Genomic DNA, 25,069 nt, shown 5'->3' on the forward strand with positions numbered 1-25,069 from the left:
AACCTTTCTGCTCTTTTCCAGGTTACCTTGAGTAGTAGAACTTTCTCATTGGGCCCCTCTGTGGGTTCTGTCTCTCGAAAATTTAATTGGAGTCCTTAGTTTCAAAGATTTATGAGAGAGCAGCGGAGATAGGATCTGCAATTGTCCCCATCTTGGCTCTGCCCCCAAATAAGCACTTTTACATGAATTTAATTTTTATCATGCACTGACAAAGCAAACATTTCAAAAAACAAAGAATAAAAGATTAAAATGTGAATGTGGTTCAATTCTTTCTCTTATACTATATAAATGAAGATATTATATTTGGTCTTCAGTTCTTAATAAATTTTTTAAATTTCTAAAAGGAAAATTTAAACTCTAGAGGAATCGATTTTTTTGTACTTATCTCCAGTGTTTAGTCAAGTACCTAGCTAGCATATATATAATTTCCACAACAAATGCTCATAATGCTTTCTTGCCTTCCTTTTGCTCCTCACTTTTCCTTCCTTCTTCCTGTCTTCCCCTTTTTAATTCCTTTTCCTCCCTTATTTTTCTTACATTTTTTCTTTCACCAGTACTACCTTAATCTCCTACAACATCATACCTGAAACAAACAAATAGAATCGATGCAAAAAGTACATTAAGCATAAAAATTCATCTCATTCTATGACATTTACTAGTAGACATACCTCAACAGTCTTTTACTGCTTGATTGCTCACATTATTATGTTTTTTGGTTCTTTAGTATTTCAAAGTTTTTTTCTTTTGTTTATATTATTGTGTAAACTATTCTCATTCTTTTCTTTTAACTCTATGTCACTTCACACAAGTCTTCTAACTTTCTATGAAATCTCCTAATTGTTTTAAGGACACACTAATTTTTCATTAGGTTCATATACCAGAATTTGTTCAGTCTTTTCCTATTTGATAGATAGACATTTTATTTCTAATTCTTTGCTAGATTTTTTTTTTTTATAAAACTTTTCCCTTTATTGTTAACTATGATGGAGTCAGTAAAGGTTTTATATGGTTGAGTGAATTTTGGGATACATTTTTCAGAAAGTTGTACTAATTCACAGCTCAGCAAATGGGACATTTGTGTGCCGGAGTTCCAACAGTCACAAAAAAACTAATATTTTCATCTATAATAATCATTGTCATTCTGATACCTATGAGTAGGAACCTAAGAGTTGCTTTAATTTAATATCACCTACCATTTGTGATTTTGAATATTTTCATGACTGCTGCTAAGTTTCTTCAGTAAATCAGCAATTTTTAAAAATTTTGACTTTTATATTGTATATATATTTAGATATATTTATATATAGTGTATATATTACTCAATCATGAATAGAACAAAATATAAAAACGTTAGAAGCTGAAATTGATTTAGAATGAATTCCAATCTTAGAAACTAGTTAAAATACAAGACTCATTTATGTTATATAGCTTTAAAAGCTATTATAGGTTAATGAAAAAGAGCAAGGGATGTGTCAAAAGATTTGAATTTAAATCAAAACTGTGCTCAAAAATAATCTTTATTATCCTGGAAGAAGTTGAGCTCTCTAAGCCTGTTTAATCACATTCAAAATCAAAGATGATGGCTAAAGTGTCTTTTCTAATGGCAAAACATTGTCACCTGAAGCTAATACTTAAGAAATTTTTAGGCAGAGAGACCACAAGACCAGGCATGGAATGCCTTTTGTGTCAGCTGAACTTAAGGCAGAAGCAATCAATCCCTTGTGTCCTTTAATGAGGTAAATCAAGAGCCAACAGCAGGTTCAGAATAAACAATTTTATCAGGGAGCTGCACTGACAGCCAGGCTCCTCTGGCATTTGCTGTAGGACAAGCAGTTGTTGAAGTAATGCTGCAGAAGTCAGGAGGTGTCAAAAAGGAAACTGGAGAAATTTGAGATTGTGGGCAAGGCCAGTGATTGACTTGATTTAGCGGGAGAACTGGAGTTTGGGGCCTAGGTGACAGACGAAATCAAATGAAGGCAAAATAAAAGTAAAACCTGAGAAGTCATGCAGAGGAAGCAGAGGAAATGAATGAGCAGGTTCTTTAAGGAAGCCTGGAGGAGGAGGTGCGGTTGTGCAGAGATCAGAAAAAGAACAAGATGGGGTTAAGAAGATTATTAGGAGGGCAGCTAGGTGGTGCAGTGGATAGAGCACTGGCCCTGGAGTCAGGAGTATCTGAGTTCAAATACAAGCATAGACACTTAATAATTGCCTAGCTATGTGGCCTTGGGCAAGCCACTTAACCCCATTTGCCTTGCAAAAACCTTAAAAAATAAAAAGATTAGGACAGAGGACCTGGGAAAGGACTAACCTAGCAAAAAGCACCAAATAAGGAAGCATGGGAATTGATGACCACATGTAGGAGAAGGTTAGAATGAAAATGAGAAAGAGAAGGAAAAAATCAAGGCATTGTGGGTCCTTAGAAGAGGAAGGAAGATGTGAAGTTGCAAGCTTCAATTTGATGTAAGCTTGATGTCTCCAAAAAAGATGAGACCACGTGAGGGTGTCAGAAATAAGGGAATATGCCCAAATCTGCCCTTTGACATCTTTTCCAAGTTTCTACAGAGAAAAGAGAGAAGAGTAGATGTAATGGGCAGTTCATTGACAGAAAGGTAGGATTGATCAGGGTAATGAGTGAAAAAGTCATCCTACTAGAAACTGAACTTTCTATTTCATTGTGGTCAAAGGGAGCCTTTTCAAAATATCTTTCTGTATCTCATGGAAACTACTTGTAAAACTTTTTTAAAAAGGACATGGGAAATAATGTGGCAAGCCAAGAATAGCAAAGCTCAGCAAAAAAGCTTTTAGACATTGTCTGTTTCTGTCTTGATGGGAGAAACTTCATGTGCAGTTTATCTCCATAGGTTGTACAAACTGAGACCACAGGTGAGGGAGAGAGAGATACTCTAGGCAGCAGAGCTTAGACAGACCAAGTATGCCTGTTGTGTCTAATGTAGAGGGAGGTACCATGGAGGATAAGTGCAGACTCCTTGACCAGAGGAAAATTTGTCATGTCAGAAAGGAAAATGTCTAGAAACTGAATGAAGCAAGTTCAAGCCTGGAAATAGAATAAGTATTCTTAAATGTATAATTTAGTGTGTGAGTGGTGAAGGTTGGAAGCCAGGGCAAGAAAGGATCAGGAGATGGAAGGAGAGGGACCCAGAATGTCTAGACCCAGCCTCTGCCCTCATTGAGCCTCAGAGACCAAAACTAATAGGAGCCATTGCTCTTTTATTGTAGTGTCTGTTGCTGGCATCATCAAGTTTTGTTTTGGAGCTTATTGGAAGCATGATTCTTCACATTACCAAGATAGTGACCTTCTCTTGTGTTGCTGACTGGAAAGGAGAGGAAAGAGGAGAGGGAGAGGGAGAAGAGGGAGAGGGGGAGGGAGGGGGAGGGGGAAAGTCGGTTACAGCATTTGGACTAGAGGATAAAATATTTGTTGTGTATTTGTACACGTACATGTACTGTACATGTACACATACATTTGTACATGTACTGCTTTCTTTCCAGGTCATTTCTTTTCATATTGATCATCAGCTAAGCTAAGCCTTTTGTTGTTGTATTTTTCCAGATTATAGGTAACTTGCCTTGATCAACTGTTTAGGGCTTGCATTGGAGGGGACAAAGAGAAACGAGGGGAAACCTGAAGAGTGACTTAGTCTTCACATCACCAAAACTTAGTTGATCAATTCAGGACCAGATGCCAAGAAATTGATCTTGCCCAGATAAGTGGAAATTCCCAGAAGCAAATATATATATATATATATATATATGTATGTGACTAGAAAGATACCTACCTGTCTATACCTGTCTTAAGTTTTGGCTCTAGTGAATATCTCTTTGAACTAGTCTCTCTGGTGATGACCTGAGTCTGACACAACAGGCTATAAATGGGAGAATCAGGAATGCAAAAAAGTTGAATTTCAAATGAGGAAATGACTGGAAGATATGGATTGAAATGAGACACACATTCCAGGGCCAGCCCCAGCTAGGGAATTCCAATTACTGTGAGGCAGTGAATTGTAGCCCTGACAGAGGGGATAACAGCAACAATAAATGGATTCATAGCACAACCTTAGGACCAGAACTAGTCTGAACTTGTCTTGGATCAGAGAACACCTGGTGCTGATCAAAGCAATACAATCATTATGTGATTTGGTAGAGGCTGAGTACATAGATTTATTTTTCTGCCAAGCTAAGGTACAGCTTTTATGCTGTATTTCCTCAGATGTTGATATTTCCCTCCTGTGACTAAAGGAAGGGTTCTGAAAGAACCCCAGCATTCTGGCCTATAATGGATAGGCAGGTAGAAGTCCAACTGCCACATGAGAGCAGTTGGGCCAAGGCCTCAGTTCATGGTGTCCAGGGGCTTCAGTCCTTGAAGGAAAAAAACCTTCATTCATTTTGGTCCAAAGCCTAAAGAGGATTCTAGAGAAGTAGTTTGCTGTTGTGAACACAGGAAAGGATACCTGGATTGAAGATACCCTTCCTAGCCAATTTTCCAATTGCTGCTTCACCAAAAGACACTTTAGCATTCATTAGGATTTTCCATTGTTCAAGCAAGTCTTCCATTTGGAGGAACTCATTCTGTCTCACCCTATTGTTTGTAATCAGTTTCCTCCTGGTGATATTAAGGTTGGATAAGGTTTTCAAATGACATCTTGTGAGTGTGCCTCTAAACACAGCCTCCATTCTCTATGCAAACCTAGTTCTCAAAAGTGATAAAAGAAGGGAAACATCATATGGCATGCCTCATGCTCTTTCTTCCAGACTGAAGTGATCTTTCAACAAAAGGGTCATTACTCCTGGAAATCAATACAGAATCCATTTCTCTGAATTTGCAAAGTGGTGGCATGTCACAATTTTAATCCCAGGAAAGTGTTTTCACTGATTCTCACTGACTTACTTGCTTTTGGGTTTTGAGGGAGGAGTTGACAGAGCCCCCCTCAGTTTTACCAGGTCATTTCACTTCTCTTTGGCCATCAAATAATGTACAATTCATCCACTAAAGGGTTGCCCCACCTCCTCTCCTCATAGGCTAAATGGAGTATTCAGGCAAGAAAGTTTTCTTATTTAACCCTTTAGGATATTCTGAAGTGTTGATTCTCTAGTTCCATTGGATTCTGAACAGAGCTACAGTGACTGCAAGTCAGGAACTAGCAGTAAGGGTCAGAAAGAACAAAGAACATGTTAGGAAATAGCATTGACAGGCTCCTCCAGAGCTCTATGAAGTAGTTCTTCATGTATGCATGAAGTGCATTTCTTAGGGTGCATTCTCATGGTGTGTCTGATGGCCCCCAAGAGGAACAGCAATTGAAAGTAAAAATGTCCAGGGTGTCAGAGACCTGACCTCTGAACTCCTTGAACCCCCAGGACCAAAAGTGATTGCTCTTGTTACTTTGGTATCTGTTCTTGTTGTTTTTAAGCAATGTTGTGCTTATTTGATGCCAGGGTAACAGAACTGAGGGAGTGCTAAGAGCCATAACTATTAGAAATACCATGGTATTCGCCTTCTATTGAGGTACTGAGAGTAAAGCATGTGGAATTGAATGAATTGGAGTGGGAAGGAGAGTAGGTTTGTAGCGTTTGGAAGAAAAGGTGAAATGTGGGACCCCCTCTATGATAACCTAGTCCCCTCCCTCCTTAAACCTTAAATCTTAATGTATTTGTTCAGACTCTGATGTTAAATGTCTTAAACTGATCTTGTGCTAAAATTTCAAACTAGAACTCTTTGTCAGTTTCAATGATCCCCAAAAAAGAAAGTTCAAAGATTAGGTGGACATTGGCTTCCATTGCCAACCAGCCCTTTTCACAGCTAATATGGATGGAAATACCAATATGGAGGAAGAGAGGTCCCTTTTCTGCATTAACCTATTTGCTGTAAATAAAGGGTCATTAACAGAGTTAACATAAATAAATTTAAAATACTTTTTCTCACACATTGACAAGATCCTTTTGGTGACATTCACTCATACTTAAGGAAAAACAAGTATTCTACAAGAAAACGTATTCAATACCAAGGGCTATTGTAAGTTGAAAAGAAAACCTTGATATTTATATAAATATATAATATTTCACATTTCTTTTGAAGACTTGCATTGAATTAAAGTGAACACAGTCCATCATCTATCCATCCATAATTCATCCATACCAAAATACTTTGTTTTACCAAGATACATGCTGAGCTCCATACATACAGATTCGTGCAACATGCAGACAAACAAACATATATACATACTATTCAACACTTCTCTGTTTCTGTCTGCTAACAGCAGAACCAAGTGTATTTTAATTTCTGGTTTCTAAGATCAAGATTATATTTTTCAAAATAATATGGAAAACTTGAAGATTCATTTTCATTTAGATTACTTTGCTATTCTGGAATATATTCATTATTCTTCATCTTTTTGCATTAGTGGATAATGCTTTATCTTAAGCTCTACATATCTATTTAGACTTTATATATATATATATATATATATATATTATGTATAATTTTTGATGTGGTATTTTCTAATGTAATGTAAACTCCTTGAGGGCAGCAAACTATATTCTTATTTTTATACTCCAGAATTCTTTACAGTGATTGACACATTATAATTTTTTATAAATTATACTTTCCTCTCTCAAGATACTATATTCATGTCCCTCAATTTGATCACCTAATCTCCAATCAAACTCCTTCAATACTCATAGAATGAGTTAACCTCTTTACCACAAATTCCTCAACATGTTTGTTCCTTTGTTTGTCAATTTGATTTAGGTGAAGTAAAAACCTTGTTTATTATTTAACATTTTCCATTCTATTCTTGAAGTTTTGTATTTTTTATAGGGCTGTTTGATCATCTTTATTTCTTCTTTGGAAAGTCATTTGTTTCATATTGTTAATGAGTGATTATCTACTGAAGGGGAAAAGGAGGCTATTTAAAGACCAAAATCTTATCATTGTGTCTTAATTCTTTATGTCTGAAATAATTAATTTTATCACTTAGAGAATGAAAAGCAAAGACTCTTCACACCAGAGAGGTTTTCTTCTTATAAATTACATTGATTATATTCATAGAAAAGTATGGACCCTACTTTCTGTTCTGTCACTCAGCTCGGTGTATTCAGTCTTTTCTGACTCTTCACTCTCCCTCTCCATTAATATATCATCTTATCAGTTATCAAATCTTGCCACTTCTACCTCTGTAATAACTCTTACATTTAACTACTATATATACTCACAGGATCAGCTGCCATTTACTCCTTTATCTCTACTCACAGGGGCACCACTCCCTCTGCTGTAGGGTTCCATCATCTCTTCCTTGGACTTTTTTTGGGGGGGGGGGAAGCATTGTTTTGAAATTAAAATTTTATTAATAGGTCATGGTTATTGAAATTTCTACAAATTTGCCTAGAAGCCCTCCTCCTGCTAAGAGCTTCCCACACATTTTAAAAGAAATATTTTAAAACAAAAATGAAGAATAATGAAAGGAAAGCAATTAGAAAAATATTCCAAATGATGAAAAATTGAAAATATAGACAATATTGCAATCCCTTGTATGTCCTGCCTCTTTAAAGGATTTAAGGGAAAGGGAATCTCTTCTCACCTGTCTTTTTTGCTTCATGCTTGCTCTCTAAAATTTAAAAAAATTATCTGCATTGAGTTGTAGATATTAAAGATATATTCCTGATGATGCACCATAAGGACTCCTTTTCTGTATTTGTAAATTTGGACTTTTATGTTTTTCTTAGGATTTTTTTCCTCTGTCTTTGGTAGTCTGGTTGCTTTGGAAATGATGACTCTTGGAGCAGTTAGGTATCACAGTGGATAGAGCACCTGCCCTGGAGTCAGGAGGACTTAAGTTCAAATCCAACCTCAGACACTTAATATTGCCTAGCTGTGTGACCTTGGCCAAATCACTTAATCCTGTTGCCTTAAATAAATTTAAAAAGAAAAAGAAATGATGACTCTTGCTTGCTTGGATTACATTCTTTGTAAATTGGTCCATATTGCACTTTCACATATTCTGCCTTTGAAAGAGTGTTGAGAAAATGATTATCTCTTTCAGAAATATTTCCTGACTGAAACAAAAATCATCTTCAGAACAAAGGTTTAGAGTATCCCTAGCTTATTTATTTAAAAAATTGGGGCTATGATTTTCTAAAGAATATTTTAACTTTCTTTTTCCAAAAAGATTATGTTTCTGCTGGAAAGAAGTAAAAAGAAAAGGAAAAGGAAAACATCCTCAAAATGGAAAACATTACTTATGATGATTCATCTTTCATTTCTCAATGGAGAAAGAGGCAAACTCATGTTTTACTAAAGGGGTTTAGTAAATAATGTAGCAGATTGTCCATAAAGTTAAAAAAATAGCTGTGTTTGATGTATCCATCAAGTTACAAAAATATGTTCCTGTCATCCCTCTACTGGAAAATAACAATTTTTGTGCATTTTGACACAGTAAAAGAGATGAGTATAGTCATATAACAATGATTGTAGAATTCTTTTGTTACTGTAAAACCCAGGAGATGCCTGAAACAACTGGAATGCTGAATTGTTCCAAAGAAACTCTAAATTCTCAATATAAAAGAATAATACCAAGAATTAAAATTGATCAGTAATTTAAATGAGGAATCAAGAAAATTTTAGAAATTTCTCTATGTAAGTGCACACACACACACACACACACACACACACACACACACAGAACATAAAAGTATGGATTAATTTAGTAGCCTCCCACAAGGGAACGTGTATATTCAGAATAAAAATAGGACTGTTTTAGAGACAGTGATGCATGTACAAAATGGTACATGGGAATAACCAATAATAAGTTACCAATATTATGTAGATTTCAGTGAAAGGAATCTAATATACTTCATTCAATTGTATTAAAAGAAGAATTGGGGTAGAAGCTCATTTTTTTAAGGGTTTTGCAAGGCAATGGGGTTAAGTGGCTTGCCCAAGGCCACACAGCTAGGTAATTATTAAATGTCTGAGGCCAGATTTGAACTCAGGTAGTCCTGACTGCAGGGCTCCATCCACTGCACCACCTAGCCACCCCTAGAAACTCATTTTGATAGCTAAAGATAGCTAAACTGTATTCCTGGGGCAAAGGGGTAACTGTCCCAAGATATTTTTGTGGGATCAGGGATCTGGTCTTTGGCTTCCTGCTAGTCTATGGCATTGCCTATGATGTTTCAGGTGCTAGCAGTTTGTTCCCTGCATTAAGGTAGCCCTATCCTGTCCTAACTGTTGCCTCAGCCTTCCTGGAACTTGAACTTTATCATCTGAGCTGGGGTTGAGAACCTTCCTGCACCTCTGTGTCTCTGCCTGCTGAGCTCCATCCTGAGCCTCCCATTAGTATTCCACATTTCCTACCTATGCTGAACTATACTCCCTTTTTATCTTCGTGAGATAGACATATACTGAAGTTAGTCCATGATACCTTGAATTGATAACTTGTTTCACTCTGGGGTTTTTTGGTGGGTTCTTTCACTTTAGGGTCTGGTTAGAGGTTTCATGTAAAATTTTTTCAGGCAAAACTCCAGGAGCTTCCAAGCTTCAAACTATCATCTGGGCTACAATGTAATTGCTTTTGTAGCCCTCAGATTCTCTATCACCTGGAGGGGAACAATAATTTTATTTGCCATTTTCTTAGATAGGTCTAGGATTTTTCAATGCAATATATAAGAGAACAGCATGGTTCTTTACATTTGTATTACTTTTAGTGATAGCTAATTAGCTCCTAATTCTGTATCACTTCATAAAAGATTACCTAGATTGCTCTCTATTCTTTAAATTTCTCTTTCAAACACCCCTGAATTTTACTTTCCAAAGTTATCAATGATAACTTCTGATACAAATCTAATTATCTCAGTTCTTATCTTTCTTGTTCTTTCTATAATCTTTGATCATCATATTTTCTTGGATGGAATTTCCTCTCTAGATTTTAGTGACACTACTCCCACATGTTTCATCTCCTGTGAGGTTGCTCATATCATCTCACTCTCCTTTAATAGGACATATTCCTAGGCCAAGCCACTCATTATGAGTATGTCCTCTTTCCTCTTCTCCTCCAATAATGTAGTTTCATAATGATATCAGCTCCCATAATTTCAGTAAATCATTATCACATGTAAACAGTCTCTTGCCAAGTCTTGTTTTTACCTAAATGATATTTTCTTATATATTGTTTTCTCTACTCTCTGTCATCATGTGTATGAAGGCTCTCTTATCTCCAGATGATTGTAAGCATCTATCCCTTCCTGAAATCTTCCTCCATTCCAATCCATTACTCTCACCTAGCAAAAAGGTCTTGTGATAATATAGATTTGATATGATTTCTTGGAAATTTCTATTCAAAAAAAAATCCAGAAGTTCAGGGATAGACAACATATAAAATCCTGTCTTTGTTTTTAAATTCCTTCACCAACTGGTCTTTTTTCCCAACCTATTCAGGCTTATAATTTGCTCCAGAGACAGGTGGACACTCACATACCACATTACCTCCATGCTTTCTCATTCTCTGTTTCTTCTGTCTAGAAAGTTCTCTGTTTTCACATCCACCTCCTCAACTCTCAAACGTTTATAAGAGAACTTCAGTAGTAATTTTCATTACTGATATCCTGATGTTCTACCCCATGTGACCCCTACGTCCCCAGTCCCAATGCCTTTCTTCTGACAGTATTTTTACTTGACAGTTTATACATCTACAACATAAAACCTTTGGTGTATTGTTTTCTAATTGTAACTGGACTCCTTGAGGACAGTGAATTATCTTTGCCTTTCTTATATACTCCAATATATAAATAATAAATGTTTAATAACTGAAGCTGATGTATGGAATCCATATCCTGACTTTAAAATCTTTTGAAATATCTGTGCCCTCTAGTAGGACTAATGATTCCAAGGACACAGTCATTTGAATGACTTACGTAACTCAACATGTTTTATCCATATCTCTTAGACCCTTTTTTAGTTCTTCCAATAACAAGTTGACCAGTTACTATCTTTGTACAATTTCACCAGCATTCCTGTTTCCATAGTTCATCATTTTTACCAAACTAATTTGGATCAAGGAAAAAACAATTGGTATGATTGTTATTTGTGGTGTTCTTTTCATAAAAGTGTTGATTATTCTTAAGGAAGGGCCTTTAATTCTAATTAGAACCATTTCTGTCTTAATTGGACCATTATATTCTAAAAAAATAAGGATGATACCAAAAACCAATGTCTGTATAAATTCTGTATATATCTGTAATAATAATGTTTTTAAGTTTAGAAAATGAAAGTTAAACTTTTCTCTACTGAGTTTCTCTGTTTGAAAGATGTATTGATACTATTGAAACAAGAGTTTGCTGATGTAATGTAGTTAAAAGTATTTTATTTTGTGTCTACCCTTTGTGAATTTCACCCACACCTATTTCACAAAAAGGAACTTCCTTCTATTTTTCCTGATGTTTCTTATTATTCCTTTCATATATTAAAGCTAACTATGTCTATAGAGATTTCTGTTAAATTTTATGTGATTTAATTTTTTTGTAATTTGTTATTTTTCCAAAATTACTTGTAAATTTTTTTAACATGGTGGTTATTTTTAAAATTTGAATTCCAGGGGCAGCTAGATGATGCAGTGCACCAGCCCTGGAGTCAGGAGTACCTGAGTTAAAATCTGACCTCAGACACTTAATATTTACCTATCTGTGTGACCTTGGGCAAGTCACTTAACCCCATTGCCTTGCCAAAAAAAAATTTGAATTCCAAATTTTATCCTTCTGTCATAGAATAATCAGTTGTAATCATGCATGTAATATCTTTATTTGTCATTTTGCTCAAGAAGACATAAACAAAATAAAGAAAAAAGAAATAAGAAAAAATATATAATATGCTTCAGTCTGTATTCAGATGACATCACTTCTTACTCTGGAGATGGAGAGCATGTTTGAGCATGAATCCTTTGGCATTTTCTTAGATTGATTTCTTGCTGTGAATAGCTGAGTCATTCAGTTCATCTTTGTACAATATTTACTGTTACTGTGTGTATAATGTTCTCCTGGTCTGCTTACTTCACTATACATCAGTTCATGTAAGTCTTTCCAGGTTCTCCTTAAATCATCCTACTGGTAACAATATTCCATTATTACCATTTATCATAACTTGTTAAGCCATTTCCAAATTGATAGTATCAATTTCTAATTTTTTACCATCATGAAAAAATGAGTTGTTAAAAATATGTTCTTTTTACTCCATGAGATAAAAACCTAGAAGGGGTATTTGGGCTTGGTTTCAAATTGTTTTCCAAAATGATGGAATATGCACAACTCCAGCAGCAGTAAGTTCTGTCACAACCCCTCTAATATTTGTCATTTTCCTTTTCTGTCATATTAGCCAATCTAGTTTGGATTTCTGTAATAGTGATTTAGAGCATTTTTTTCATGTCTATAAATAGCTTTGATTTCTTTGTATGAAAACTGCCTACATTGCTTTAACCATCTATTAATTTGGCCATGACTTGCATTCTTATAAATCTAAGTTCTCTCTATATTAGAGAAATGAGGAGTTTTTAAATTGGGGAAAATTTTTCCATAGTTTTCTGTTTTCCCTTCTTTTTTTGATTGTATTTGGTTTGTATTTTTTATTTTATATAACCAAATATTTCAATTGTATATAACAAAAACTATATGTCTTATATTTTTGTAACACTTTCCATATCTCATTTGGTTTTAATTTCCTCCCTTTATATAAATGACAGGTAAACTATGTATGTATAAATCATGTACCACTTTTGGCATTGTGTATGATGAAATTTTAAATTTACTTTGTGCTTAATTGCTGACTAGTTTTTCTTGTAGTTTGTCTGTAGTTACAAAAAAAAATTATTAGCACTTTTACCCTCTTCTCTTATCCCCAGAACAAATTGGGATAGGGAATAGTCAGAAGGAATATATTTTGTTTTCTCTCTAAAAATGTTTATTTTCTACTGGAAAAGAGTGATGCTTCAAAAGAGAAAGATATCACCCCCTAAGAAAACATTATTTATGATTCTCCAACTCTGGTAGAATTCCAGAGAAAAGGGTAAACTCATGCCCTATTTCTTGGATTTCTGAATAGTGGGATCTCTTTGGTAACAATGTGGCAATATTTGGACTAGTTAAAGAAAATAAAAGTGTACCTGGGCTAAGGTTCTATCATCCCTTTCTTGGGAATATGCTGAAATATTGAAAAATATAAAAAAAATAGTCAAATTACTGAGCTGCCTTTTGAAACCCCTTTCCCCCTCTGCAAAGGACTTAAAGGTAGGGAACCTCTTCTCTCCTGTTCTCTTTGCTCCCTGATTGCCCTTTAAAGGTTACCGTATCATTTACATTGCATTTCAGAGATTAAAGAAAGATTCCTACTAAAAATGTTTCTTTTCCACAGGAAAAGATTGAAGCTTCCAATGAGAAAAATATCACTGAAATGGAAAATATTATTTCTGATACTCTGACTGCGTTAGAATTTCCGAGAAACAGGTACAATCCTGTAGGATTTGAGAAAAGTAGAATCTCAATGGAAACAAAGTGGAATTATCTTGGTCAATAAAATGAAAGAATATACTGAACCTTAAGCCCCTATCATTCCAATGTTGGGAATATAAAAAAGAGAGTACCTGATGCTTAAAGTAAAAAGAAAGGTTATATTTATGGAATATTTCTACTAGTATACTTTGATTAGTGCAAAAACCTGGAGAAGCCTGAAAACTTGACAATTTGAGATTGAGTCTTTTATTAAAATCTAATTCTAGATCAACAAAAAAGAATCATAAGAGGAATTAAAATTGATCAGCATAAAAGGAAATTTCTAGCATGAAATTAATGTAAATGTGAAAAATGGATTCAGAATAAAAGGATACATAATAATTTACTCTAATAACCCAAAAATGAACTAATGTGCTTCAAATTAAAAGATAAATGTTATATAAAGTGAGAAACTGATAAAATATTAAAAGGAACATATAGGAAAATAACTGATAAGAAGTTGTCCAAAAAGGTTATGAGAATAACATAGATTTTAATGAATGGAATTTTACAGCTAATTCTCTCAACTATATAGTTAGAAGAACTAGGATTGAAAGCCAAGCTAAATACTCAAGTCAGCACTCTTTCTACTTAAAGCACATACACTATTGGTTGTACATTTCCAGCAAAACTGAATTCACAAAACTGAACCTGGAAAGAAAAATAGCCTGGGAAGAAAATAACCAACAATTGATATGTGAATTCAAATAGAAATATACCAAGATGAAAAAGAATCCAGGGGTCCAAGACAAGATACCAGACACCCAAGTCAGCACTTTCCCTATTTAAAATACATGCTTGTTGTTTTTATATTTCCAGAGAAAAGGGATTTACAGAAGGTGGCAAGAAAAATCACCTGGCAAGACAAAACACAACACTTGAAGAGTGAATTCAAAGAGAAATGTATGAGAAATGTACCAAGGTGAGAGAGAGAACAATTAAAGGATCCTTTTATTCATTTGTTTGTCACAAGAATTTTTCCAAGACCTGTTTGTGCACAATCTCCAGGAAATTGGAAATTTAGTGAGAAGAATATAGGAAAAGCATTAAAGCAATGTTGCTAACTTGGGAAATTCTAGCAGTTTGGCTGGGCACCCCAAAAGATGAAATAAAATGCTTTAGTACAATAGCAATGACACTCTTCAATTTCTTTTTACTATCATTTAAAAAAAATGTTTTTACTTGAAACGCATCTATCTTTTAAGCTTCATCACTTTCAACACTACTAAAAACTGAAAATCATAATATCAATTATTTGGGGAGGAGTATTTTATAAAGTTTATTGCTTTTATAAAGTATTTAAACTTCATATTTCTCATATTTGAACCCATACTTTTACCACTGAGAAGCTTCATGTAATACAAAGATACATATATACATGCAAATATATAATACATACATATATACCACTTGGATAAAAATTGTATTCTACATGTTGTTTTCTTGAATAGGTCTAAGATATTTGAATGCAATCGATATGAAAATGGCTATCTTTCATGGTTGTTTTTATTTCTATTCCTAAAGGATTTCTTAGGTTGATCCTACATTCCTTAAATTTGTCCTTTTGAACATCACTGAATTTTGCTCTCCAAATTAACCAGTCATAGCTTTTGATTGTAAACCTAAAGGCTTTATTTCAGTTCTTATCTTTCTTGATCTCTGTATAACCTTTGCCTCAATTGATCATGGATAGGCATTCTTCTCTGGACTTTTGTGCCAAGGCTTCCACCTGGTGCTTTTCCTACTTGTTTTGTCATGTTCCTGGGATCCACATCTAAGCAAAGGTCCTCAACACAGGTGTATCTTCCAAGATGTTGCTATCTTTTAACTTCTCCCTCTTTCATATATAGCTTGATAATCAAATAAGCTCTCATGAGTTCACTGAATCAACACAGCAGGTAAACAATCTCTTTTCAAGCTTGCCTTTTCATTTCAATCTACATTATATATCTACTCTCTATTCCCTCAGTCATTACTTTCATGCTAGGTCTATTCACCTTGTTCCCAGGTGATTGTAAGAATCTCTCTTTCCTCAGTTCTCCCTCCATTTCAATCTATTTTAGGTTATCAAAAAGACTATATATGTATGTATGTATGTATACACACACACACACACATATATATATATATGTATATATATATATATATATATATATATATATACATAGTATTTATTTCATGTTCTACACTTGTTAAAGAGTGAGGAAAGGCATTTTCTTCATTTTCTTCTCCCATCTACTGACTGGGTCATGTTTGTTCTTTGTTCTTATGATTTTCAAAATCCCCATTGGATTGTAGAGAAAAAGAAATAATATTCCTATAGATATGTCAGTAGGATTCCTTTCTCTACCTGTATATTGGGCAGTGGCTCCTTTGTGTTTCTTAGAAAGCTTCCCCTATATGCATAATCGAAGTGTTTCTAAACTGATCACTGTTTTTAGCTAGGACTGATTCATCAGTGTTGCACTTTCACAGTTTCTGCCTTGGAAGAGTTTAAGAATAAAACACAATTATTGCCTTCTAAATCTTTCCTGCCAATAAAAAGAAAAATAAAACACGTCATCATAAAATACTTTGGAATAATATAAGTTTATTCATTTCACAGATTTGGCTTTGATAATATTTTTAGGAATAAACTTTATTTTCATAACAATCCCAATCATTTGGGTGTAGATATTCATCTTAACCTACAGAAAAGTAGGAAAGGAAGGGAGGAGAATGGTAGAAGGTAGAATAGATTGCGAGAGAAATATAAATTATTTTTCTTATCAAAAATGTTTCTTTACACAGGAAAAGATTGAAGCTTCTAATGAGAAAAATATTACTGAAATCGAAAATTTTATTTCAGATACTCCAAATGCATTAGAATTCACAAGAATCAGGTACACTCATGTATTATTTGTGGGATTTGAGAAAAGTACAATCTCTATGGAAACAAAGTAGCATTATCTTGGTATTAAAGGTGAAAGTATACCAAACTTTAGACCCTATCATTCTTTCCTTGGGAATTCACCAGATAGAGTATTTATTGCATAAACTAAAAAGAAAGTTTATATTTATGTAACATTTCTCCTAGTATAATTTGGTTAGTTCAAAAACTGGAGATTCCTGAAAATTCTGAAAATGAGACTGAGTCTTTTCAAAATTTATTCTAGATGTTCAATAAAACAAGACAAGGAGAAATAAGATTGATCAGTATAAAGAAAAGGGAATTTTCTAGCATGAAATTAATGTAAGCATGAAAAATTGATTCAGAATAAAAGGATGCACAGTAATTTAGTTCTAATACACAAACAAATTAATGTGCTTCAAATTAAAAGAGAAATATTATACAAAGTAAGAAATTGAAAAAATGTTAAAGAGACATACAAGAGAATAAGTGATAAGAAACTGTCAAAACAGGTTATAAGATTTACAAAGATTTCAAAGATTGGAATATTATAGTTAATTTACTCACCATATAATTGGAAGAACTGGGAAGTATCAGATAGATACTGCTTATTATTTTAAGGAAAACTCCATTTATTCCTAGACTTTCTGGTGTTAAGAATGAATGTTGTATTTTATCAAAGGCTTTATCACATTGTTGCTGGGCTGTTTCACCTTGTCATCCTGGTGACTGCAAGATCCTCTCCATTCCTCAATTCTTCCTCCATTTCAATCCATTTTATCCTACCAAAAATGTCATGTGATAAAACTGTTTAATTTTATGATTTGCTCTCCTTTGATTATTCTTTATTTTTTCAATTAATATTTTATTTTTCCAATTACATGTTATGAAAGTTTTTCAACATTCATTCATATATATTTTAACTTACATGATTTCCTTCCACCCTCCCTTCCCATCCCCCTCCCCTCAGCAGTTAACTTTCAGGTGAAAGTTGTACATACACATTTATGTTTAACATGTTTACATATTAGCCATTTTCAGTATGAGGATTTAGGATTAATGGAAAAGAAAGAAATCCATGAGATAAGAAAGAAATACTATAAGAATAGTTTTTAAAAGTGAATGTAGCATTCATTCAGATTCTGTAGGGTTTGGGGTTTATTTTGGTTTGGTTTGGTTTGATTTTTCTTCCTCTGGATGTGGATAGCATTGTCCATAACAGATCTCCTTGGGTTGTCTTAGATCTCTGAAGTGCTGACCGGAGCTGTATCTTTCAAGGTTGATCAACTTGCACTGTTGTTGTTAATGTGTACATTGTTCTCTTGGTTCCGCTCCCTTTGCTCAGCATCAGATCCTGCAATTCATTCCTTGCTTCTCTAGATCCTGACCATTCATGGATTCTTATAGAGCAAAAGTATTCCATAACATTCATATACCATAACTTGTTCAGCCATTCCCCAATTAAAGAACCCCCTAATTTCCAGTTCTTTTGAGCTACATAAAGAAATGTTAGGAATATTTTGGTAAATATAGAACCTTTCCCCTTTTTTATAAGTTCTTCTGAATATGGGCCTAAAATTGTTCCATACTGGGCATAGTTCCATATTGCTCACCAGAATGGGTTAGATCAGTTTACAATTCCACCAGTAATGCATTTATGTCCCAATCCTCCCAAAGTCTCCAACATGATTGTTTTCCCTTTTTGTCCTCTTAGCCAATCTGATAGGGGTGAGGTGGAACCTCACAGCTGTTTTAATTTGCATTTCCCTAATTAGTAATGATTTAGAACAATTTTTCATATGATTATATATAGCTTTAATGAAAATTGTCTGTTCAGGAATGGCTAAGTGGCGCAGTGGATAGAGCACCAGTCCTGGAGTCAGAAGTACCTGAGTTCAAATCTGGCCTCAGACATTTGATAATTGCCTGTGTGACATTGGACAAGTCACTTAACCCCATTGCCTTGAAAAAAAAAAAGAAAGAAAATTGTCTGTTCATATCCTTTGACCATTTATCAATTCAAGAATGATTTGTGATCTTATAAATTTCATGCAATTCTCTACATATTTTAGAAATGAGACCTTTATCAGAACCCCTAGCTGTGAAAATTGTTTCCCAGCTTTCTATTTTCTTTTTTTTTAGGTTTTTTTTTTTGCAAGGCAAATGGGGTTAAGTGGCTTGCCCAAGGCCACACAGCTAGGTAATTATTAAGTGTCTGAGACTGGATTTGAACCCAGGTACTCCTGACTCCAGGGCCGGTGATTTATCCACTGAGCCACCTAGCCACCCCACCAGCTTTCTGTTTTCTTCTAGTTTTGCAGCATTGGTTTTATTAGTGCAAAAACTTTTTAATTTTTAAATATAGTCAAAATCATTTTACAATTTATAATATACTCTATTTTTTGTTTGACCATAAATTTCTACCCTTTCCATAGATTTGATAGATTATATCTTGGTTTTTTAATTGGTCTATGGTGTCACACTTCATATCTAAATCCTGTATACATTTTAACCTTATTTAGGTTTAGGGTGTGAGATATGGGTCTAAGTCTAATTTTTGCCTTTCTGTTTTCCAGTTTTCCCAACAAGTTTTGTTAAATAGTGAGTTGCTGTAGACATTTACTGCAGTTTCTTTTGAACCTTTCCTAATCCACTGATCTCCATTTCTTAACCAATACCAGACAATTCTGATGACTGCTACTTTACAGTATAGTTTTAGAACTGGTAGAACTAGGCCTTTACATTTTTTTCCATCAATTTCTTTGATATTCTTGACCTTTTATTGCTTCAGATGAATTTTGTTACTATTTTTTTTCTAGCTCAGTAAAATAATTTGGTAGTTTCATTGGTATGGCACTGATTAAAGTAATTTAATGTAGGTAGAATTGTCATTTTTATTATATTAGCTCAACCTAACCATGAGCAATGACATTTTCCCAGTTGTTTAGATCTGACTTTATTTAGGTGAGACATACTTTGTAATTGTGTTTATACAGTTCCTGGGTTTGCCTTGGGAGGTAAATTCCCAAGTATTTAATATTGTCTACAATTACTTTAAATGGAATTTCTCTTTCCACCTCTTGTTCTAGGGCTTTGTTGTTCATATATGGAAATGCTAATGATTTATGTGCTTTATTTTGTATCTTGCTACTTTGCTAAATTTGTTAATTCAAGTGGTTATTTTAGATTTTCTTGGGTTCTCTCAGTATACCATCACATCATCTGCAAAGAGTGAAAGCTTTGCTTCGTCATTGCCAATTCTGATTGCTTCAATTTCTTTTTTCTTTTCTTTTTGCTAAAGCTAAAGTTTCTAATACTATATTGAATAGCAATGGTGATAATGGGCATCCTTTATCCCCATTATATATAATACTTGTTAATGGTTTCAGATAGATATTGTTTATTATTTTAAGGACCTTTTCATTTATTCCTATACTTTCTGGTGTTATATTTTATCAAATGGTTGTTGTATTTTATCAAAGGCTTTTTTGACAGAAATTGAAAAAAATCATATGATTTCAGTAGGATTTATGTTGAGTATTTTCCTAATATTGAACCATTCCTGCTATAAATTCTACCTGATCATAGTATAATATCCTAAGTAATAACTTGTTGAAATCTCTTTGCTATAATTTTATTTAAGATTTTTGCATCAATGTTCATTAGGGAAATTAGTCTATAATTTTCTTTGTTTTGGTTCTTCCTGGTTTGGATATCAGCCCCATATTGGTGCTGGCAGGAATTTGACAGTACTCCTCCTTCTAAAATACCTCCTTCTATTTCTAAAATAACTGTAGAATAAGAATTAATTGTTCCTTATATGTTTAGTAGAATTCATTTGCAAATCCATCTGAATCTGAAGACTTTTTCTTAGGGAGTTTATTGATGGTTTCTTCGATTTCTTTTTCTGAAATAAGGTTATTTAAATATGTTATTTCCTCTTCAATTCATCTGGGCAGTTTGTACATTTGCAAATATTCATCCATTTAACTCAGATTATCAAATTTATTGCCATACAGTTTGGAAAAATAGATCTGAATTATTTTTTTAATATTCTCTTCATCACCCTTTTCATTGGTGATACTGGTAATTTGGTTATCTTCTTTTGCTTTTAATCAGTTGTTAAAGTCTTGTCTACTTGGGTTTTTTTCCCCATAAAATGAACTTTTTATTAGGTCAATGATTTTCTTGCTTTCAGTTTCATCAGTCCTTTGATTTTCAGAATTTCTAATTTGATATTTAATTGAGGATCTTTAATCTACCCTCTTCTAGCATTTTGTCAGTTGCCTACCCAATTCATTGGTTGGTTCTTTCTCTATTGTATTTATATAAGCATTTAGAGTTATAAAATTTTCTCTCAAAACTGCCTTGGCTGCATCCTGTAAATTTTGGGGGATGTCTCATTATTATCATTTTCTTGGATATAATTATTATTTCTATGATTTGTTGTTTGATCCACTTATTCTTTAAAAATAAGTTATTTAGGTTCTGATTTTTGGTTTATCTTTCCTTGATCCTTTATTATTTGTAATTTTTATTGCATCATGATCTGAGATGTATTCATTTATTATTTCTGCCTTACTGAATTTTATTATAAAGTTTTTATACCCTAGTACATGGTCAATTTTGGTATAGGTGTCATGTACTGCTGAGAAAAAGGTGTATTCTTGGGGTGGCTAGGTGGTGTAGTGGATAAAGCACTGGCCTTGGAGTCAGGAGTACCTGGGTTCAAATCCGGTCTCAGACACTTAATAATTACCTAGCTGTGTGGCCTTGGGAAAGCCACTTAGCCCCATTTGCCTTCCAAAAAAAAACCTAAAATAAAAAGAAAAATGTATATTCTTTTCTATCCTCATTAAGTTTTCTTCAGAGGTCTATCATATTTAAGTTTCCTAAGATTTTGTTCACCTTCTTAACTTCCTTCTTGTTTATTTTGTAGTTAGATTTATCTAGTTCTGAGAAAGGGAGGTTGGAGTCCCCAATTATTAAAGTTTTGCTGTCTAAGTCTTATAATTCCCTCAGCATTTCCTCTGGGAATTTGGATGCTATACTACTAGGTGCATACATGTTTAATGCTGATATAGCTTCATTTCTTAAGAAGATGTAGTTTCCTTCCTTGTTCCTTTAAGTGAGATAATTTTTTGCTTTTGCTTTATCTGTGATCAGGATTGCTACCCCTGATTTTTCTTTTACTTCACTGAAGCATGATATATTTTGTTCCATCCTTTTACCTTTATCCTGTGTGTATCTCTCTGCTTCAAATGTATTTATTGTAAACAACATATTACAGGACTTTTGTTTTTAATCCATTCTATTATCCACTTCCATTCTATGGGAGAGTTCATCCATTTACATTTACAGTCAAAATGACTAATTCTGTATTTCCCTCCATGCTGTCTTTCCCCTTTTAAAGTTTTTTCTTTCCTTTCCTCTTAAAACTTCTCAGCAGTTTTACTCCCTATCCTCTTTAAGTTTTCTTTGAAATTTTAATTTCCAGTTTATTTTCACTTATACATTTGCCTTCCTTTTTTATCAGTCCTTTCCTCCCCTTTCTTCCCCTTCCTCCCCCGCAACTTCCTTGTAGAGTAGGATAGATTTTTAAACCCAAGTGGGTTTAAATGTATTGCTCCAAATATATTGAGTAGAATTTGCTCAGTGTTCATGCCTCCCTTCTTTCCCTCTGCTATAATAATTCTTTGTGTCTCTTCATCTTTCAGTAAAAGTAATATCAATCTAGAGTTCATGGAGTACATGAAAATCTAGGCTTTAATTATAATCTAACATTCTTGTATTGGCAGTTTGAGGATAATTATTGTGTAGTACATGAGTATTCTAGCAATTTTATGTTCTTTGCCGTTTATTACATATACATATTTGTGTATTTATTTTTATTCTTAGATATATATATCCATGGTAGAACAATACCCTACTTTCCTGAGTCTATTAATCTTCTCCTTCCCTAAACCCCTCTAAAATCAATGGACCTTTTCCATTGAAAATCCCAAATTTTTTTCTGTGATCTTTATAATAAGCTATTGGCTCATGATGCTTTTTTACCACACTATGACCTACCTGAAAAAAAAAATCCGATGATTGGCCAAAATCAGCTTGGGTATAGATATTATAACTGCTTCTATAACTGTCCTTCCTTAGACTAGATAACAATCCTTAATCTCTGACATAAATCAATTATGCCAATTAAAGATTACTATTTCAGATTAAAAATTGAAATTTTAAATATTTTCAAAAGCAATAACCAATGGATTCTTGCTTTAACAAAGCAGAATTCTAGTTGAGAAAATTTCAGAATTATAAAACAATATATCTTCCCTTTTCAAACCTATTCATGGCTAATCCTCTACCTTCCCCTATTTAAAAATGGAACCCAGTGAAATTGTTGGGTGGGAAAGTCTTATCCCTGTAAAGATCAATGGGAGGAGAATCTTTTGTCATGCTTCTTTAAAATTTATCACATTTAAGGTGAGTATCAACAAAACTGAAAATACTATCCAGAAGGAAAACATGGCCTTATGTCCTTTTCCTATGATTTCCAAAGCTGTTATAAGTTGGTCCATGATAAAGATTTTCTCAAAATTTAAACACTTAAGTAGCAGAGAAAATGTCATTCTCCTTAGCTACTAAACCCACCCTTCAAAAAAAGAGTTCTTTTTTTTGTTTGGTAGAATAAAAATTTAATTTATGAATTACAAAATAAAGACACAAGCACTTGGAGGTGGTCACACCTCTGTTCGCTTACATTTAAATCTACAGCTGTGTCCTCATTATCAGGAACAATGAATGAGAATAATCCCCTGAAGTAGTCTGGTGTATACTAATTTGTACTATGTGAAGTTATAATTATATTTAAAATAGGGTAATTGATTCCAGTCCAATTGAAAATAAGCAGTATGAATTCATATCATGGCAAACACTTCAGGGATCCATAGTTTTCAGGAATCAGGACTTAACACAAAGATGTACAAGCAAACATGTTGATGACCCACCACCAATCAGCATAGATTTTAACAACCAAATATCTGATTGGACATGGTTTTTAGAGTTTAAAGAGAGACCCTTCCCCCCAACCCCCACCTATAGTAATGAAGCAGACAATGCAGATGACCAAATGCAAGACATTAGGGAGCCCCACATTCAAACTGTTCTTTTGCATTTCTCTCACTTTAACTCAGTACTAGGTTCTAGTTCTAATTAATTAAGGCAATTCACCACTTCTCTGGATCCTTAGATGACTTCCTCAACCTATAAAATTTAAAGGTATTCCTTTTTTGTTTTGTCAACATTGTCCATGATGGATCTAATAGGGTTGTCCCAGCTCTCTGAGCTGTTGAGAGGAGCTGCATCCATCAAGGTTGATCATCTCACAAATGTTTTTAATGTGTACATTGTTCTCTTGGTTCTGTTCCCTTCATTCAGCATCAGATCCTGTAACTCATTCCATGATATTCATATACCATAACTTGTTTAGCCATTCCCCAATTGATGGGCATCCCCTCAATTTCCAATTCTTTGCCACTACAAAAATAGTTGCTTCCTTAGTGAAATTTAAGACATTTATTCAACATAATGGATTGTAGCTGATTGTCACTAAGTGTTATTTATTTCTATCCCCTCCACCTGCCATTTTAACAGCATTTTCAAAAATCTTACTTGCTTCTTACTAGTGGTTAATTGCAGAAACTAATTTTTTAAAAGAGAAGTATTACCCTTAACATTAGATTCTTCCCATATCCTAAATAAGTATCTATATGCAAACATTCTATTTAATTTTTCCAATAAATTTTCATTATTGTTGCACATCCTTATTTCTCATCAATAGTTCTCAGGTTCCTAACTAGAATATTTTTCCTGGTGGAAAACCAGACCTGAAATATGTTTAAATTTCATTTTTTATATTTAAAAGGGTGAAATTGAATTTTCTTTTCAAAGGAATTTGGCTCCAGACATCCAATGAACAAGAAGTAATAGAGGCAGAACTGGAAAAAGAGAACAAGAAGAGAGTCCTCTTGTGGACAGGATTTTGGGAGGAGCCTCCCTACCAGAAATAGTCCCTGTCTGATGTTTTTGTCTACTCCAGCTGTTTCTCCACTCTGGCTATTTTGAGGGTCACCTGATTCCCTTTATATCATCTACTAGAGATCCTGTGATTTTACCTCATTCATTAGCTCCTTGAGCTAGCTATATTTATCCACTGGGAATGTTGTGGGTCAAAAACCTCTTCCATAAAGAAGAGAGGTTCTTGGTCTGCTTTGGGTGCATGTGTATATTCATTCAGACACCTCCTGTTCTTTAAACACAGAATTCTTACCCCAGATCAGCACCCCACCTCCCCTAGAGAGCAGAGCCTGCTGGGGAAGCATGAAACTTTCCCTCACCCTCCAAAATAAATACCCCTTGCTTGGCTTGGAGAGAGTGGGAGTCCTATAATTCTTTTTTTTTTTTTAGTTTTTGCAAGGCAGTGGGGATTAAGTGGCTTGCTCAAGGCCACACAGCTAGGTAATTATTATGTGTCTGAGACCGGATTTGAACTCAGGTACTCCTGACTCCAGGGCCGGTGCTCTATCCACTGCGCCACCTAGCCACCCCGAGTCCTATAATTCTTTAGAGAGATGATAC

The 25,069-nt window shown here is 34.1% G+C and overlaps 1 long non-coding RNA gene across 1 annotated transcript; it reads left to right on the top strand.

The window, feature by feature from the left end:
* The first annotated feature begins 12,721 nt into the window (after positions 1 to 12,721).
* LOC141511538 (uncharacterized) lies at positions 12,722 to 24,639 on the top strand. The gene is made up of 3 exons (XR_012475352.1): positions 12,722 to 13,500; positions 14,365 to 14,467; positions 24,383 to 24,639. It is a non-coding gene; the product is annotated as an uncharacterized LOC141511538 (long non-coding RNA).
* Positions 24,640 to 25,069: the final 430 nt, after the last annotated feature.

This window comes from Macrotis lagotis, chromosome 2 (assembly GCF_037893015.1).
Source record: "Macrotis lagotis isolate mMagLag1 chromosome 2, bilby.v1.9.chrom.fasta, whole genome shotgun sequence".
Lineage (NCBI taxonomy): Eukaryota > Metazoa > Chordata > Mammalia > Peramelemorphia > Peramelidae > Macrotis > Macrotis lagotis.